Source organism: Myotis brandtii, unplaced genomic scaffold, assembly GCF_000412655.1.
Source record: "Myotis brandtii unplaced genomic scaffold, ASM41265v1 scaffold376, whole genome shotgun sequence".
In the NCBI taxonomy this organism is placed as follows: domain Eukaryota; kingdom Metazoa; phylum Chordata; class Mammalia; order Chiroptera; family Vespertilionidae; genus Myotis; species Myotis brandtii.
This window is the reverse complement of record NW_005364451.1, coordinates 195,874-215,688: the sequence shown is the minus strand read 5'-3', so window position 1 is coordinate 215,688 and position 19,815 is coordinate 195,874. Positions and strand designations below refer to the sequence as shown.

The 19,815-nt window shown below is 36.5% G+C and overlaps 1 protein-coding gene across 5 annotated transcripts in view; it reads right to left on the bottom strand.

Moving 5' to 3' along the window:
* The window catches only part of GABRA3 (gamma-aminobutyric acid (GABA) A receptor, alpha 3), a 241,088-nt gene that overhangs the window by 204,482 nt on the left and 16,791 nt on the right, over nt 1-19,815 (bottom strand). Inside the window, exons 1-2 of one of the 5 annotated variants that reach the window (XM_005872356.2) lie at nt 15,405-15,505; nt 15,031-15,049 (exon numbers count right to left, since the gene is read on the bottom strand). The exons of 1 other annotated variant lie outside the window; for it this stretch is intronic. The gene's annotated coding sequence lies outside the window, so the exon portion shown is untranslated. Of the gene's footprint in view, nt 1-15,030; nt 15,244-15,404; nt 15,506-19,815 lie in introns of those variants that run through there. 3 more of the 5 variants (XM_005872354.2, XM_014544682.1, XM_014544683.1) reach the window with 3 other exon arrangements.

Here is a 19,815-nt window from a genome sequence, read left to right as displayed (position 1 = left end):
GTATACTAATTTAAACCATCATACAATAGTATTGGCAAAAGAAAGACATTTGCATATATACTAAACAAAGTTTACTACCTACAGATTCTGAAAAGAGAAAATAAGTGCAAGAAATAACTATAAGAAAATATACAAGAAATTATAAATTACATTTTTTTAAATCTTAAGAGTCCTCTATGTGTTTTTGTTTGTTTTGCTTAATTCCTTCACCTTTTTCACACCAACCCCCCACCTCACTGACAGCTGTCAGTCTGTTTTCTGTATCTATGAGTCTGTTTCTATTTTGTTCATCAGTTTATTTTCTTCATGAGATTCCACATATAAGTGAGATCATATGGTATTTGTCTTTCTCTGACTGGCTTTTTTCACCTAGCATAATACTCTCCAGATCTATATCCATGCTATCACTAAAAGAAACCAATGTCACCCCAATAAATTCAATAAAAATGTTTTAAAAAACACAATCTTCAGTTAAAGATAGTCAATTGAACATAAGCATTCTCATCTGCTTTGTACTGAAACCCTACCAAAGTAGAAGTAAAGTGATTTACTTCTACTTTGACAAAGAGACTGGGAGATGTGACAAAAAAATTGCATGGGACACATCCATTTGTCACTAGAATATAAGATATTAGATCTGTTTCTCCAATGAAGACATTCAGAATATCCATTTCCGTTGAACCTTCTCAGTCTAAGGGAAAATACCTAAAATTATTGACATCATAGTTCTCAACAAAAGAATCTCATCAGATAATATACTTCTTCACTCAGCATTTCTGAGCAGATATTTAAAAATATGCTTTCATTCGGTTGATCTCTTAACACCCCCCCGCCCACCAACCCTCCCTGGCCTTCCTGCATGCATATAAGCATAACCAATGAACACAAGACTCTGGGGGGTAGGGGAGGCCGGGGGAATGTCAAGGGGAAAAAACAGGAGACATATGTAATACTCTTTGTAATACTTTAAGCCAGGGGTCCTCAAACTTTTTAAACAGGGGGCCAGTTCACTGTCCCTCAGACCGTTGGAGGGCCGGACTATAGTTTAAAAAAAAAAAAACTATGAACAAATTCCTATGCACACTGCACATATCTTATTTTGAAGTAAAAAAAACAAAAGGGAACAAATACAATATTTGTATTTGCATGTGGCCCGCGGGCCGTAGTTTGAGGACCCCTGCTTTAAGCAATAAAACAAAATTTAAAAAAATAATAATGCAAAAAATAAATAAATCATGACTCAGAAAAAAATATGTTTTCATTAATTTTAGAGAGAGGGGAAGGGAGAGAGAGAGAAACATCAATTATCTGTCTTCTGCACACATACCTCCAACAAGGGATTTAGCCTGCAACCCGGCCATGTGCCTTTGACCGGAATCGAACCCAGGACCCTTCAGTCCACAGGCGGATGCTCTATGCACTGAGCCAAACCAGCTAGGGCAAAGGAATATAATATTTATAATAGGAAGAATAATGGCCTTCAAAAGACATTAATATTCTAATCCCCAAACCTATGACTGTACTATATTGCATGGCAAAGTGGGATTAAGGTAGCAGATGGAATTAAGGTTGCTAATCAGCTGGCCTTAAAATAGGGAGATTGTTCAGGGTTATCTGGGTAGGCTCAATGTAATCACAAGGGTCACAGGAGGAAGGAGTGTCAGTATCAGAATGCTGTGATGTGAAAAAGACTTGACCTAACACTAATGACTTTGAAGATGGAGGATAAGGGGTGTGCATCAAGGAATGCTGGTGGCCTCTAGGAACCTAAAAAGACAAGGCAATGAATACCGCACCCCTTTCCCCCAGTATCCAGATAGGAACACAACCTTACAACACCTTGATTTTAGCCCTGGAAACCCTCCAGAACTGTAAGAAGATAATTTTTCTGTTGTTTTAAGCCATTAAATTTGTGCTAATTTGTTACAGCAGCAATAGAAAACTAATACAATATATTATCTGGCTCAGCTATGAATGGCATTAACATAGTCATAATAACATAAACATTAATCAATATTATGCTGTTGATCAATATTAAAACAAAGAGTTTGGGGTGGTAGAAGAATCTTGTGTATGTTGCACAAGCAGGGAATTTTAAAAGTACCTAAGTCTTATCTACCAGAGTGTGATATTACTAAATAGTGCCTAAACGTTTAAAATTAAGAAGGAGCACCCTAGCCAGTTTGGCTCAGTGGACAGAGCATCAGCCTGCGTACTGAAGGGTCCCAGGTTCAATTCGGGTCAAGGGCACATTCTCGGGTTGTGAGCTTGATCCCCAGTAGGGGGCATGCAGGAGGCAGCCAATCAATGATTCTCATCATTGATGTTTCTCTCTCTCTCTCTCTCTCTCTCTCTCTCTCTCTCTCTCTCCCTCTCCCTCCCTCCCTCTCTGAAATCAATAAAAATATATTTTAAAAAAGGAGCAATATGAGCATGTTACTTAAAGATAGAATATAAATACTCAAAGAATTATCTGAAAGGGTTGAAAATGGTTGCTTCTGGGGAAAAAGCAGGGAACTATTATTCTTTTTAACAAACCTTGGAGAAATATTTGACTTTAAACCAATTTCCCATATAATTTTGATAAAAATAAAAACAAATTTTTAAAAATCAAAAGAAAATTTTATAAATTGCTTTAGGCAGTTACATTAAAAAACAGAATAAATAATTTCCTATAAAATAATAGAAGAAAGAGGAAACTAGTATAGAACAGAAATTGAACCAGGAGGTTAAACATAGAATCTCTCTTCATACATCTGTAGTGAGAGGGAATGAAATCATACTAGAATCAAAAGTCAACTTTATTAAACTATCATGAATTTTAATCTCACCTTCTACAAACTGTTCCATAAAATGGAAAAAGATGAAAAACTATGTAACCTATTTTGTGAGCTAGTATAATATTGATTTAAAAATTGAACAGAAACAATAAAATCAACTTATAAACAGTAAACTTTTAAAGGGCAAACAAATAAATATGGCCCTGGCCACCAGGATGTTCAGTTAGTTAGAGCATTGTCCTGATATGCCAAGGTTGCAGGTTTGATTCCTTGTCAGGGCATATACAAGAATCAACCAATGAATGCATGAATTAGTGGAACAACAAATCTATGTGTGTGTGTGTGTGTGTGTGTGTGTGTGTGTGTGTAAAATAAATAAATATCATAAATAAATTAATTAGTATGGCCATATATAACACATAAAGTAGATTTATCCCAGAAATGTAAAGACAATTTAATATCAAATAGTTGACCAATGCAATTGACAATTCTGAAAAAAAGGGGACAAAAAAGGTTGACAGTAATGCTGCCTTTATAATTATTCAAAGTATATGTATACATTTTTGGAGAGACACCCTATACATGTTAACGTATTAATCAAAAGAAGTATGTGAACATCTCAATAAAGAAAAAAAAGCATGCAATGAAACTCTCCTCTTATTCATAATAAAACTCTTAGCATATCAACAGACTTAAAAATCCAAGGAAATTTCCTTAATTTAATAAAAAAATATCTACCAGAAACCTACACCAAATACTATACTTACCTAAGACCCTTTATAAATAATCTCACTTAAGTCGGGAACAAGACTAGGACTGTGCCATCCCTACATTAGCATATTATATTGTATTTTTAGCCAAAACAATAAGAAAAGAAATAATACATTAATATAAGAATTTTAAAAGTAAGACACAATTGTTGATATTTGCAGCAGATATAAAAACATGGAAAATCCAAAAGGATCAATAACAACTTATAAGAATGAATTAAAATCTTCAAAGCTGCTAGATATAAGATCGACGTACAAATATCAACTAACAAATATAATAGAAAAGGGGATTCTAATTAAAATAGCCATTATAATAAAAGGTATTTATCAAAAATTATAAAGCATAGCTAAATAAGTGCATATAAGAGTATTTATAGCATTAAATGCTTATATTAGACAAGAAAAAACTCAAACCAATTACTAAGATTCCATCTTATGAAACTTGAAAATGAAGAGCAAATTAAATCCAAAAGCAAGCAGAAGAAAATAATGATAGAATTCAATAAAATAAAAAACAATAAAAAGTAATCAATGAAACCAAAAGCTAGTTGTTTCAAAAAATTAATAAAATTTATAAACTTCTACACAGATTGATAGAGAGAAAAAGACAAAAATCACAATTATCAGCAATGAAAACAAGTATATCACTACAGAGTTTATAAACATTAACAGGATAATAAAAATATTATGAACAAATTTATGGAAATAAACTTAATGTAGATGAAATGAACAAATTCCTTGAAAGATATAAATGACCAACCTTCACTCAAGAAGAAATAGATAACCTCAATATCCCTTTGTCTATTAAGTAACTTAAATTCATACTTATAAACCTTACCAGGGATATTAAGTACAGTACAGGTAATACAGTCAATAATATTTTAATAACTATGTATGGTGTCAGGTAAGATACTAGGTTTCTTAGAGGAATCACTTCCTAAGTTATATAAATGTCTGATCACTATACTGTACACCTGAAATTAATATAATATTAAATGTCAACTGTAATTTAAAATATAAAATTAAAATATAAAAAAGAAAAAACATCATGAAGAAAATTTCAAATAAGAAACCTGCAAAAGCCCAGATGGCTTCACTAGTAATTTCTCCCAAGCATTTGAGGAAAAAACACTACCAATTCCACATAAATTCTTCCAGAAAATAGAAGAGGAAGGAATTACCCAACTCATTTTATGAGGTCAGTATACCTCCTTACCAAAACCAAACAAAAACAAGAAAAGAAAATTAAAGGTCAAAATCACTAATGTAATATAGACACCCAATAAAACAAATGGAATCCAGAAATATATAACGAGGATAATATATCATAGCCAAACAGCGTTTTATTCTGGGAATGCAAAGGTGGTTCAACACTTGAAAAATAATCACTATAATTCATCATATCAACAAACTTAAAAACATAATTTAAATAGCACTGACTGGGTAGCTCAGCTGGTTGCAGTATAGTCTCCTACACCAAAAAAGGTTGCAGGTTCAATTTCCCATCAGTTCACATACCCAGGTTGTGGGTTTGATCCTAGATCAAGGAACATATGGGAGGCAACTGATCAGTTTCTCTCTCTCTCTCTCTCTCTCACACACACACTCTCTCTCTCAAATCAATAAACATATCCATGGGTGAGGATTTAAAGAAAGATCATTTGAATAGATACAGCAAAAGCATTTGAAAAACCCAACATACATATGATAAAATCCCTCAGTAACTCATAAATGGGATATTCATTATTATGGCTAAGTAGAGTATCCATTCACTACTTGATGGGCATTTGTGTTGTTTCCATTTTTTAGCTATTACAAGTAAAGCTGCTATAGATGTTTTTGTACAGGTTTTTGTTTGCACATATATTTGCATTTATACTAGGTAAATATCTATGAGAGGAATTTCTTGGTTATATGGAAAGTGAATGTCTGACTTTATAAGACACTACCAAACTCTTTTCCAAAGTGGCTATATTAATTTATACTAGAGGCCCAGTGCATGAATTCGTGCATGGGTAGGGTCCCTCTGGGTGGCCTGCAGGGATGGGGCTGGAACCTGCAGTCCAACGCCACCTGCAGCTCCTACCTGCCACTCTCACTCCCGCTCATTCCGGCCTCACTGTGCCTGCCACAGGCTCACACCCAATCAGTCCCGATCAGGAGAGGCTCACACTGCTGCAGCAGTACTCACCAGCCATGAGCCCTGCATCTGGCACCCTTCCAAGGGGAGTGGCCTGTGGGATTGGGCTGAAACCAGCTCTCCAACATCCCCTGAGGGGTCCCGAATTGCGAGAGGGTGCAGGACAGGCTGAGGGACCCCACCAGTGCACGATCAGGCTGGGGAGGGACCACAGAAGGCTCCAGAGCATGTCTGGCCCATCTCACTCAGTCCCAGTTGGCCGGACCCCAGCAGCAAGCTAACCTACCGGTTGGAGCATCTGTCCCCTGGTGGTCAGTGCATGTCATAGCATTATAGCAAGCGGTTGAGCAGCCTTAGCATATCATTAGCATATTATGCTTTGATTGGTTGTTCAGTTGTTCTGCCATTTGGTCTATTTGCATATTACCCTTTTATTATATAGGATTCCCACTAGTAGAGAGTCCTACTTGATCAACATACAAAACCATAAAGGAAGAAAATAGATCAATGGTTGCACAGGGTTGTAGGTGGGGGAGAAAACTGAATGCAGGGGGCACAAGTGAACCTTCTGAGGTGAGGGAAATTTTCTATATTTTTATTGTGGTGATGGTTGTGGTTATTTGATCATATATGTTTGTCAAAACTCTTTGAAATATATAACTCTCAAAGGGGAACTATTATGTAAATTTTAGTTTAATAAACCTGGCTGGAAAAGTAAAAGATACCTAGGAATATGTCTTATATGTAAAAAGTATTACTAATAAAATTACAAACTTCTACCAATGATTGTAAAAATAGACCTGCATAAACACCAAGAATAAAATAAAATATTTATGACTAGGAAATATCTTTATAAAAAAGATGTCAATTTTTCTCTAAATCATTCTACTGATTTAATAAAATTTCAAGATGATTTTCTTGAAATTTAAAAATCTTATTTTAAAATTAAGATAAGGGAACAATGGGTAAAACATAAGATAATTTAGAAAGAGCAGGAAAATGTTGTGGTTGTGGGCTGGGAAAGGGCAGAGTATGAAGAATAACTGACCTTACAAACATCAGCTTCATAAAGTATTCATAATTAAAACAACTCAAGTGTAGACAAATGTATTAATGGGGCACATAGACAGCTTAGAAATAGACCCAAGTTAAGTGTAGAAACTGGGTAATATGATGGAATTTGCATTCTAAATCTATTATGTATAAATGATATTTAAACAAGTGGTATTTGGCATAGAAAAAATTGACTCATATTTTATATCGTATGCAAAAATAAAATCCAGATGGTTTAAAAAAGTAAATGTAAAGCAAAATTTGAAAATGCTGCATAGAAAATTTGGAGAACATTTTTTATGATCATGGGATAAGAAAATATTTCTTAAATGTGACACAAAAATCACAATTTCTGAAGAAAAAGATTAATAAATTTATCATGACAATTTTAAGCTTTAGTATAATAAAGAACCCCATAAACAAAATAGAAAGCCAAGGTGACATGCCAGAAGCAGATATATGCAACATATGTACCTGACAAATAATTAGTTAGTATCCAGAACATATAAAGAACTCATACAAATCACTAAGTAAAATGTGACCAAACAGAAAATAAGCAAATGTGGGTGACTCTGGGTACAGTATTTTGGAAGTAGAGACAAAGGAAGCTGGGAGTAGATAAAAGTGAAGATAAAGTTTATTTGTAATGTTTTATTTCATTAAAACATAGCTGAAGCAGAAATGACAAAATGCTAACACTTGTTCATTCTGAGCAGTATATGGTTGTTATTTGCTCATTGTTTTAGATACTTCTCTGAGTTTCTTTCAAAATATTTTAAATTATTCAAAATTATAAAAGAATAAAACAAAAAATAAACTTGTAAACTATAAATTTACAATAATAAATTTGAGCAAAGTGAAAAAATAGAAGTTAAAATTATAAATAATAATTTCCCCATATACCAGTCATAATAAATTAGCAGAAATAATGATAGAAAGATTCACCTTCACAAAATTAAAAGCATAAAATAAATGTTACTGCTATTAAACACTACACAGATAGACAAATTGAGATGTAGAGACCATACAGTTAGTAAGTAGAAAAGCTGAAGTGATAATAATAATTTTAAAACTATAATCAAATTTAAACTTTGTTAACTAGTACAAGAAGCAACAGATTAATAATCTCAACAATAAAGATAAATTAAAAATAAATAAATAGCCCAGCCAGTGTGGCTCAGTTGGTTGAGCATCACCCATGAACCAGGAGGTTCAATTCCCTGTCAGGGCACATGCCAAAGTTTCAGACTCTATCCTCAATAGGGGGTGTGCAGGAGGCAACTAATCAATGATCCTCTCTCATCATTGATGTTTCTATCTCTCTATCCCTCTCCCTTCCTCTCTGAAATCAATAAAAACATATTTTTTAAAAATAATAAAAATAAATAAATAGCCCAGCCAGTGTGGCTCAGTTGGTTGAGCATCACCCATGAACCAGGAGGTTCAATTCCCTGTCAGGGCACATGCCAAAGTTTCAGACTCTATCCTCAATAGGGGGTGTGCAGGAGGCAACTAATCAATGATCCTCTCTCATCATTGATGTTTCTATCTCTCTATCCCTCTCCCTTCCTCTCTGAAATCAATAAAAACATATTTTTTAAAAATAATAAAAATAAATAAATAAAATAAATGGAAAATAGATTAATCCCAAAGAGAACCTACTATATACAACTATATATAACTACATATATATTCCCTGACCAGGAGGGAGTCAAATTGTGACCTCCTGGTTCATAGGTTGATACTCAACCACTGAGCCACACTGGCCAGGTGAGATTTTTAGTCTTCCTTCTGTGTATGGTGAGGACACATACTGTGTAAAAACATTAATACCTTTAAAATCATGTTTTAAATATTAAAAAAATATTTTCTATTATCAACCAATATTTCCCTTTACCATATATCTTCCTTCCTAGGAAGAGATTACCTTGTCCAATACATTTCATAATATGAGATAATCACCTTGCCTCTATTTCATAGTACCCTGTCCCATTTCCTTTTCAGCACCCTTAGTTTATTTCAAATTAGCAGTAGTGGAAATATGACCCAATACCAAAATTTACTACAGATTTTAGAATATAGTCAGTTTTTTCCTTAGCTTTCAGGGCAGTCATGATTTCAGCAATCCCAGGAATAAAACAAGGAAAGGGCCTTACTATGATCACTTTCAAACCCTATGAATACTTCCACCAAAATTAGAAATCTTCATCAGAATTTCCATTTAAAATCCTTAGTGTTGCTTAAATAAGTGATTGAGGCTGAACTACCTGCACAGGACCATGGGAATGTAGTATAGAGCAGAGCATAAACTATAGAACCTTACAGCTGGGAAGGTCTTTATAAATCATCTAGGTCTAGTCCAACCCTCCTCATTTTACAGTTATAGGAACTGAGACTCAAACAAGACAAGTGATTTGTCACAAGAACTAAGTCAGCATCCAGGACAGGACTAGAATGTAGACTAGGCTATCTGAAACCCCATTTTAAAAGAGATTTTTAATATTTAACTCTTCTTTTTTTTCTTATCAAGTGCCTCTTTCTTGAACTTGTTAAATGGGGAGAATAAGGGGGTCTGAGAAGAGGGCTGCTCATTGAGAATTTCAGTTAAACAACATGATATATAACCTGGTTTTTCAAATAAGCTTGTGTTCCTGTAGTCATGACGCTGAAGGGAACCTCACTTTTCCTTACAGCAATATCATCTGCCAAACATCTGCATAATCCAATCTTAACAGTGAGCATCAGAGTAGAAAGGACTATTAGTAGGGAGAGGTGTTATTTATCAGTACTCAACTCTCCTGAAAAGTCTAATAATGTTGACCATGTCTTTCTTCTTAAAGCAGTGCATTTTCCTCTGCACAATAATCAAAATGTATAACTATATAGTTCAATATTTTGTAGTGTAGAACAATATCTATCTCCCCATCTAAACCATGAACCCCAACGTGGCAACAACCATGTCTACTCTGCTAACCATTATATTCTCCATGCTTAGTAAATGGGATGTATTCGAAAGTATTTGTCCAACCAATGCATGAGGCCTCTTTTCTCTTGGTTCTTTCACAATACTCTCCTCTCCTAATTTTTCTTCCATATGTGTGACCTCTCCTTCTTTGTAGCCTTCACACAGACACATCTTTGTTTTCCCATCCTTGGATCCCTTCTTTCTATTTCAAGCACCGCCTCTTTATCAATTCCACTCAAATCACTCTCTCCAGCTGTCTTCTTTCCAGAGTTCAAATTCCACATTTTTTCAACTGTACAGAATACCTCTTGCTGGACTATAGCAATAGAACTACCCGTGTAACCTCAGTCAAACCAAGTCACTATCCCTCTCAGGATCAATTTGCTCATCCATAATATGAAGGAGTTCCTTCTCTACAGTATATAGAGAAAAATCCTAATTTCCAAGTTAACATTCTATCTTATTTACAGTCAAGCCATCAACTTATATGAAAGTATTTTCACATACTTTCAACATACAATTTACTCCAACACAACTGAGCTCCCTCACCGTTCCCAATGTCCTCTGCTTTTCTGGCCTCTGCCTAGGACATCTTTCCCATCCCCAGACATCTTTCCCATCCCCCAAATGCTTCATGTTAAAAAACTGTTTAATTTTCCAAGCCCAGTCCAAAGTGACTTTCAGGAACTGTCTTTGATCTCCTTGGCTGCAAGCCCTTTGCCTCTCTTTTACGGGTGTGGATCTCATTCTTGGAATATTATAGTAGTTTATATTATTTCTTCTATCTTTTACTTAACTCTGTCTTCTTGGAGAGCAGAGGCTATTCCTAAATCAGCCTATATCTCCCAAATTGCCTTTGCTTCATAGCATGCACTTAGAAACATTATACTGAATGGATTCAGGTTAGGCCGTATCAGTAGTCCTGATTAAAAGCCTCTGTATTTCTGGTATAAAGACCAAAATCCTTATAACGACCCACTCCAGCCATTCCACCTTTTGTTCAATTTCTTAAATTCACTACGCTTCTCTCATCTCAGGGAGCTCCTGCATGCTCTTCTTCTCATCTAGAAAACTATTCCACCTCCACCATCACTCCCACCCCACCTTCATGTTTCTATTTAGTCTTAATATCATTTCCTCAAGGAACCTTTTCTTAAACCCGATACTAAGGCCAGTTTCCTCTGTTATATGCCTTTATAGCTCCCAACCCCCATACTTTTCCTTCATAGCATTTATTGTTGCTGAAATAACATAGTAGTGTGATAGTCTGATATATTGCCTCTTCCCCATCAAACCATAAGCTCCAAGTAAGCAAGGATGGTGTGTGTCTGTTTTGTTCACCTTTATATTATCTGCATGGTCTAAGCACAGCACTGAATAAATAGCTATTGAACGAATGAATTGATTAATGACTGATTTAAAGGTAAAGACTTGGGACTTAGAGTGTACAGAATCTTTGCCTGTCTTCCTATAATCCAGTGATGGCGAACCTATGACACGCGTGTCAGAGGTGACACGCGAACTCATTTTTTTGGTTGATTTTTCTTTGTTAAATGGCATTTAAATATATAAAATAAATATAAAAAATATACATTTTTGTTTTACTACGGTTGCAAATATCAAAAAATTTCTATATGTGACACGGCACCAGAGTTTAAAAAAAAAAAGTTAGGGTTTTTCAAAATGCTGACACGCCGAGCTCAAAAGGTTTGCCATCACTGCTATAATCCCTTCAAAGTAAAATTGGGATGCCAGGTAGCTCTCTGAGACAGGTAAGGTGGCCTTTTATTCACCATAAGAAATTTATAAAATAGGATAAATACTGCCTCTCTAATGCCGGGAGGAAACCAAAATTGCCTTTCTTTAGTGACAGTATGACCCCAGAAGGCATAATTAACACCAAGTATTTTATTCATTCACTTAACAAACATTTATTAAGTACCTACTCTAAGCCATACACTAGGATTGTGGCTGATAGTATAATAAACTAGACTGATACAGCACCCTACTTGATTGGAATATTTAATCTAAGACTATAATTTATTATATATGCTTTAAAAAATCTTTTATGACCATCAGAATACCAGAGGGTGGAAGATAATCTGTCAGAGATGATTTAGAAATTGTAACAAGCCCAATCTGGGCCTGTTAAATTAGATAGGCAGGTACTCTAGACCAGTGTTGGTCAAAGTGTGGTCCAGAGAGCAGTACTTGTCTGTGAATGTTTATTACCAGACAGCGGTAACCTAAATGCAGAAACTGAGAATAAACACTTACAAAATGTTACAGCAATTTAACAAAAGTAATTTTTCTGTTGAAGCTAATAATAAACCTATCAACTTATATTTTTATGCTTTTTCTTTAAATTTTTCGTAATGTGTAGTTAATGTATTTTACTAAAGTAACAGTCTATGACAGAATGGAATATTTTGGAGGAAAAAATGGTCCTTCACCAAGATAGTTTGCAAAGCACTGGAACAGCAAATTCAGGATTACCTGGCAATTTGTTATAATGCAAAATCTCGGGTGCCACCCCAGATCCTCTGAATCAGAATTAGTATTTTAACAAGATCCCCAGGGGATCCTTTTGCACATTAAAGTTAGAGAAGAACTGGCCTAGATGATTTCTAAAGCCCCTTAGAACCTTTAGATTTTATAATTTACTTCAGATAAAAAACTGCAGAGGTGATAACATCCACCTCATCATTTTATAGATGGAAAAACTGAGGTCAAGAGAGAAAAAGTCATGTATCCAAGATAATTGGCAAATTAGCAGAGGTAGGAATATAACACATTTCCCAACACCCAAGTCAATTTTCCACTCTAGCATACTGCACGATCACTCCTATTCTACTGAATCCCACTCTGCACCATCCCTCAGTGATGTCATTGTTTTATCAGAAAGTATCTCAGAAACTACTTATTCTTCTTTCTTCCATATACTGTGTTAACTTTAAATCACCACTATTTCAACTGTCTCCTTTATGATAATTACCTTTAACCTCTGCTTCTCAAATCTTACCATATGCATATTGTCTGATTGCTAGATGGATATTCTGAGCCTTCAGAAGGACTAGCACCAACTGATCCCTGGTCTTTAGAAAAAGAGAGCTTCTTTGTTCCCATCAGTCTACTTGATATCAGATATCAAGGAAGAGAGCACACACTATCAATGCTGCTTTCGAAATCTCAGTACTTTCAGTTTGTGGTTGACAATCAAGAGAATAGGATACTAGACCATATTAATAAAAGTCTAGGCTCCAAAATGAGGCAAATGATGACTCTTGTGGTATTGTCAGACCTGATCCTTGAGGGGAAAGGTATGATTGCTGTCTTCAACTATCTGAAGAGCTATTATTAAGAAGAAGCAAATTTGTTTCAGATAGTCCCAAAGAACCAATGAATAAATGTTATGGGGAGACAGAGCTTGGCTTATAATGGAGATCATTATCTGACAATCAGAGTTGCTCAAAGATAGAAGGAGCCATCTAATGAGCTCTCTATCATTGCAAGGAAATTCAAATAGAAATCAGTCAACAAATTGAATGCTTGGAGCAAATTAAAGACCTGGGTGGAGAAATAAAGCTTAAGGATCTTTAGGGGTCATTCCAGTTCCAAGGTTTTAGTATTCTAAAATTTTCAGGGCAGAGTGACCCTAAACTGTCAGAAAATAAGAGCGAGATCTGGTCCTAAAAGAAATTGTTGTGGTTTTTTTTTTTTTGCTCAATGTGAGATGGATGAGGTTATGACAGTGGCAAAGTGAAGTCTTTCCAGGCATCCTTTTAAAAGGAAAGCAAGCTGGCCAAGAAAAGCCATTGGGCAAATTTTTTGTTCTTATGCTACACAAAGGCCAGAGTACTATTTCCGCCCCTCAACATGTCTTTCCAAGCAGCACCCTTCCTAGTGTACCTACATTTGCCTAACAGAGAAAGGTGCAAAATTCTCCCAAAGGAGGCAGTAGTGCTTAATTGTCTCTAGACTATGCATTCTGGAATCAAATTGTGTTTTAATTCCAAATTGGAACAGTTAATTACTGTGTAACCTTGGACAAGTTACTTAACCTTTCTATACCTCAGTTTCCTCATCCGTATATCAAAAGATAATAATAGTATCTTCTTCATAGGGTTGATATAAGAATAATACACATTAAACCCTCATCCCAAGATCCAAGACTTATTAAGCAGTTAGAAATATTATTAATAATGTTGCTGTTATAATTAATATCATGGACACATTAGTGTTGCTAACTCAAAAAGCCCCATTAAGCAACCAGGTCCCTCCCACTACCAGTTCAGAGACGCTATATTACAAGAGCTTCAGCCAGTCCTTGCATAACTCCAGACATCCAGAACCTGCTGTCCCTCAATAAACCATACCATTCACAACAGGAATCCTGGCTCCTCACCAGGTCTCTCTAAATCTAACAGCCACCCCTCCCCCAGTCCCTTGCCATAGTCAGAGGAGCTGCAAACTGGAAGTCAGTTCCAGACAAACCATCAGGTGTTTCTTCCCTCCCGAGGACACAGCTGGATCAAATTCCATGCCTACCAGTGGGATGGGTAAGGTATCTGAATCCCTGGTCTAGCCTGTCAGCTCAACTACCTGGGATGGGAATTGGTCAGGCAATGGGGTTTCCCACAGAGAAGCAAGAGAAGCCTCCCAAGTGTGTGAAGGAACTCAGTCCCAACCCCACAATGAGCCTCTTAAAGGAAGGGGGAAGCCTCAATCTGCTTTTAAAGGAAGCAGTCATTTACAACTTTGTACTCACTTGCACCTGGGGAAGGTAATAGGGAGATTGGGAAAGGGGCTACATGGTATTCTCCTTGTTTCTCATTTCTAACAAGGAGAAGCAGCTGCAGAGAAAGAGTTAAAGGAGAAAGGAAGCTCCAGCCATTACCCCATCCCATACCTAGGGCTGTCTGGGGGGTCATGACAGTGCTGTCTGCTATGGCTAGGGGCCACTTGGTGGCTTTCTGCAGCAGCTGCTGCCTCCCCCCGCCCTCCCCCAAGCAATTTGCAAGGTCAATGCTGACCTGCTTCCAAAGAGGAACAAAAACAATTCACTGACAATGAAGCAAATCTCCCATACACCACATCTCAAATCCCCTCCCCAAATCAGGTTTTACCCTAGTGCCTTCCTGCCCAGATGCAGACTCTGTGCTTCCACCAGCCCTACTGGGGAACCCAGCATAGCATCACAGCTGCAGAGCATGTCTCGCCTTCCCCGCCAACCCAAGGAGACTCTCAGTACCGGGAGAGATGCTATCGCTAAAGGAGACCTGAGATTGGGGGAGGGGAAGGAGGGACATCTGGGTTTCTTACCAAGCGCCACAGTCACTTCCTGAAGTGGACAGAAGAAAAGGATGAATGAACTGAAACAAGTTAGAGGTTGAGCCCTCACAGGGCTCAGCTTCCTCTTCTCTTTCTCTGGGTCTCTATCCTGGTCCCTCTCTCCTCTGTCTCACTGGTTTGCTTGCTGGCTTGCCGCGCTCACGATCTCCCTCACCCTCCCTCCCTCTCTCTCTCTCTTCCTCTCTCCTCCCCCTGCTCTTCTCTCTCTCTCTCTCTCTCCCTCCCTCCTTCCCTCCCTCCCTCCCTCCTCCCTTCCTCTATCCCTCCCTCCCTCTCCCTCCCCTTCTTTCCTTTCTTTCTTTATATTTCTCTCCCTTCCTTCCTTTCTTCCCTCCTCCCCTCACCCTTTGCTGGCTTCGGATTCACCACTGACTGGTGCTGAGCACGCGGCTGTGCTGAGGCTCTCAATGCAGAGCTGCAAGGCTTTGAATCTGTGGTTGTTTTAGGAAAAGACTGAAGTAGTGTTTTATTCTGTAAGGTATCCAGCAGAGAAATCTAGGGAAGCTCAAAGAGAAGGGGAGGAGCAAAGGAAGCAAGGGGAAGAGAAAGAAAGCAAAAGGCTAAAAGCAAATGGGAGGATAAAGGAAGTATGGATTACCATAGCTGATGTGTGGTGTTTACTAGCTGCTCCAAGACAGAGAGAAGTGGTCTGTATCCCTTACATCCCTTAGCCCAGGCTCTAAATAAAGCTTTGACAATCTTGTCCACATTACATTTCTGACAAATATGAGATTCTAAAAATTGTACATCAAAGGTTGTCATTCCCACCCAGCTAAGAAGAAAGAGTTCAGCGACATTGATCCCCTAATAACCCAAAGGCCACCCCACCCCCAACCAAGTAGAAGTATGAACCCAATTCAGAACTGTCAGCTGGAACTTCCCTTCAGGCAAAACAGAAAAGCAGCAGAACCACAATGCTTTCCTTTTTTTAAAAAGCCTCTGATGGGAATGTAAGTGTACATAAGTGTGTGAGCCAACATGTGAGTTTGTACAAGGGGGAAGAAGAGGTGGAGAGAAAGAGATTAATTAACTCAACATATAAAATAATTATATTCTCATTGGGGTAAAAAAATAAAACCTGGGCAAAGTATAATAATAATGCAACAAAGGGTGGACAGAGACCTGGGCTAAGAATAAAACAAAGGAGCTTAGGTTTGAGTTCTGCCTCTGAAAAATCACTCCACTGTTGCCTTCAAGTCATTTCTTCAATCTGGCCCTCATTATCTCAATGGCAAAATGAATAGTGATGGATGTAGATGATCTTGAAAGACCCTTTTGGACCAAACAATCTAGGCTCTAAGACAGGAAAATCCCATGTGAAAGAGGAATTAATCTCTAAAGAGTAAATACATAAACTACCAAATTTCAAAGGTCCTCCAAAAGTGAGTACCCAAATTGAACCCCAAATCACACTTGATAGACCTTTCATTTTGAGTGTTTCAGGGGTAATATGAATATAAGCATATGTGTAAAAATCTGCTCCTATCAAAGAATTTAGCTTCCACCTACATACAATGATTAACACTAAAATTTCCTTAATAAAACACCTTATACTGTGTTTTCCAGTCCATTTAGTCAGAGTCAAAATGGATACAATGGCCAGTTCTGCTTTGTTGGATGGAGCATAGTCCTGTGTCCCACACACAGAAAGGTCATAGGTTTGATTCCCTGTCAGGATGCCTGTGGGAAGCAACCAATAGATGTTTCTTTCTCACATTGTCACATTGATGTTTCTCTCTCTCTCTCTCTCTCTCTCTCTCTCTCTCTCTCTCGTCAATAACCATATCCTCGGTGATAATTCTTTTTTAAAAAGGTCATTCAGGGCATCTGATTGAACATGAGTTATGTTGTATATGTTAAGTAAGAGTACTGGTCTCAGTATATATACAGTGACTAGGACATGGTTGGCATTTAAGCGTTTTCCAACAGTGTGCTATTTTTTCTAAACCACTATCCTGTTGGATCCTCCCCCTCAAAAAAAAAATTCCTAACACTCTACTCCTATCCAATAAGGCACATATGCTCCACTCCAACCACATACTTCTTCAAAAGCATATAACCAACATTGAGTAAAGAGAGACACAGGGATCCTTAGACTTAGAGTCAGTGAATTGAAAGGACCCATAAAGATAACTCTTCTTGTATAGAAAGAGAAACTGGCCTGCAGAAAAAATACAGTCTATATAATGTCATAGTGAACCAGTGACTAAATCAAGACTGCTGACCCCAGTTATAGTATTTTTGTCTACCAAAGCAACATGTAAGTTGTTCATAAAACAAGTGTTTATGTGGGCACATAGTTAAGCCCACTCCTTCCTGCAGAAGTATGGATTTTTGTGTGTATTGTTTTTGCATAAATATCCATTGAAATGAACAGATTAGCAGAATGGCAAAAAGAAATATTATGAACTGGCATAAGACTCCTGTTTTATTTGCTAGGACTGTCATAACAAATTGCCATAAATCTCGTGGCTTAAAAAAATAGAAATGTATTGTCTCACAGTTGTGGAGGCTAGAAGCCTGATATCAAGATACTGGCAGGGCCCAAAAGCTCTGGAAGGAGAATCTTTCCTTGCCTCTTCCAGCTTCTGGTGTGTTTTTTAATTCCTTGGCTTGTAGAGACATCACTCCAATCTCTGCCTCAGCCTTCAAGTTATCTTCTCCTTGGTGTCTCCGTGTGACCAAATCTTCCCATCTTTTCATTATAAAAACCCTAGTCATTGGATTTAGGGCCCACCCTAAATCCAGGATTATTTCATTTTGAGATCTTTAATTACTTCTGCAAAGACAACACACAACACAAATAAGATCCATCTTAGATTCTCAGTGCACATGATTTTTTTGGAGACACTATTCAACCCACTACAGTGGCCAACTTCTTTTTCAAATGAAGACACTAAACAAATAAACCATCTAGGGTACCATAATTTCTAAAAAATATATATATATTAATACAAATAAGTTAGATGAAAATACTCTCATAACAAAAACGATTCTTTATACAATTTTAGCTATGTAAAAAATTAATAGCATTTTCATAAATGTTCTCAGTTCACTGCAAACCACAGAAAAACTGTTATGAGAATTACTTCTGGCAGTGGTGAAGCAAAATCTGAATGCATTGAAAAATAATCATAAGCAGGCATGAATTGGAAAAGAGCTGACAATTGGAAGAAAGGAACAATACTAGGTGAGTTTACCCCTTTTTAGGAATTTTTTGCCTGAGGGCAGGCCCCAGATCAAAGCAGTAACTAAAACTCTAGACTCTAGAGTCTAGAGAAACAATAAGTGAGTGTTGGAGTGCTAAATGCTTAACAAGTGCTAAGTGCTAAACGCTCTCCAGGAAAAATAAATAAAAGCCCTTGCTAGCATTTCCCAATTTCCATAATGTAAATACTCTCACATGGCCAATTCCATCAATATGAACTTGAAAAGAGATGTGCAGTGCCATTTGGCTACCTAACACAACTGCTCACAGTCCTAGTGGCTTGAAGATCCAGCAGACAGAGTTCAAGATGACCGCTGAAGATGGAATGTGATGAGAGAAATATAAGAATGGACAGAACTACAAAATGGGAGACCCTAATTTTGTGTATAAACTGCCCAAATCTTTGGTGGAATCATAAATAATGCATGTGGGGACAGATTCCAAAGAGCTTAAATAAAGCTGCCCACCATAAGGGAGAATTTGGAGTTTCAGTTAAGCCATATTAGCTGCTTAGTAAAACAAATAAACAAAAGCAACATTCCACAGAGAAATGAAAGAATATAGAAATCCTACACTATATCATTCACAAAGTTCAGGGTACATGCCAAGTTAAATAGGAAAAAAACAAAACACAAAGAAACAGGAAAATATTACCTATATTCAAGAGAAAATACAATCAATGGAGACCAGCCCTAAAATGGACCAGATGTAGAAATTAGCAGAAAAGGATTTTAAGTCATTTATCATAACAATACTAATGGACATAAAAGAAAATGCACTCTTAATAAATGAAAAAGTGAAAAACCATAGCAGAGATATAAAAACAATTTTAAAAAATCAGATGCAAAGTCTAGAACTGAAAATTAAAATATCTGAAGTAAAATTTACTGCATGGGCTTAACAGCAGATTTGAGATGAAAGAAGAAAGAGTAAGTTAACTTAAATACTAACTAATATATAATATTCAATTTGAAGCACACAAAGAGAAAAGATTATAGAAGATTAACAGAGCCTCAGTGATCTTTTGGATAATACAAAGTTCTAATTTATATGTAATTTGAGTCCCAGAAGTCAAAGAACAAAAGAGGAAGAAAAATTTTTGAAAACAATGCCTAAAATATTTCCAAATATAATGAAATAAATATTTACAGTTTCAAGAAGCTCAATGAACCCTAAGTAGGATATCATATCTAGGTATACATCATAGTAAAATTATTGAAAATCAAATATAAAGGGGAAATCTTGAAAGGAAAAAAAAATAACATACTGAGGGGGGAAAAATGACCACTCACCTCTCATAAGAAAAAAATATATTTTTAAAGTGCTGAAATTTAAGAAAAAAATCTACCAAGATTGAATTTTACATCCAGAAAAAATATTCTTAGGAATAAAGACTAAATATGACAGTTTCGAATAAGTAAACACTAGACCAGTTTGTCGCCAGCATATTTACAGTGTCAGAAATCCTACAAAAAAAATCTTAAGCATGAAAGGAAATAATACCAGATGAAAAGCATGATCTTCAGGAAAGAATGAAGAACATCAGA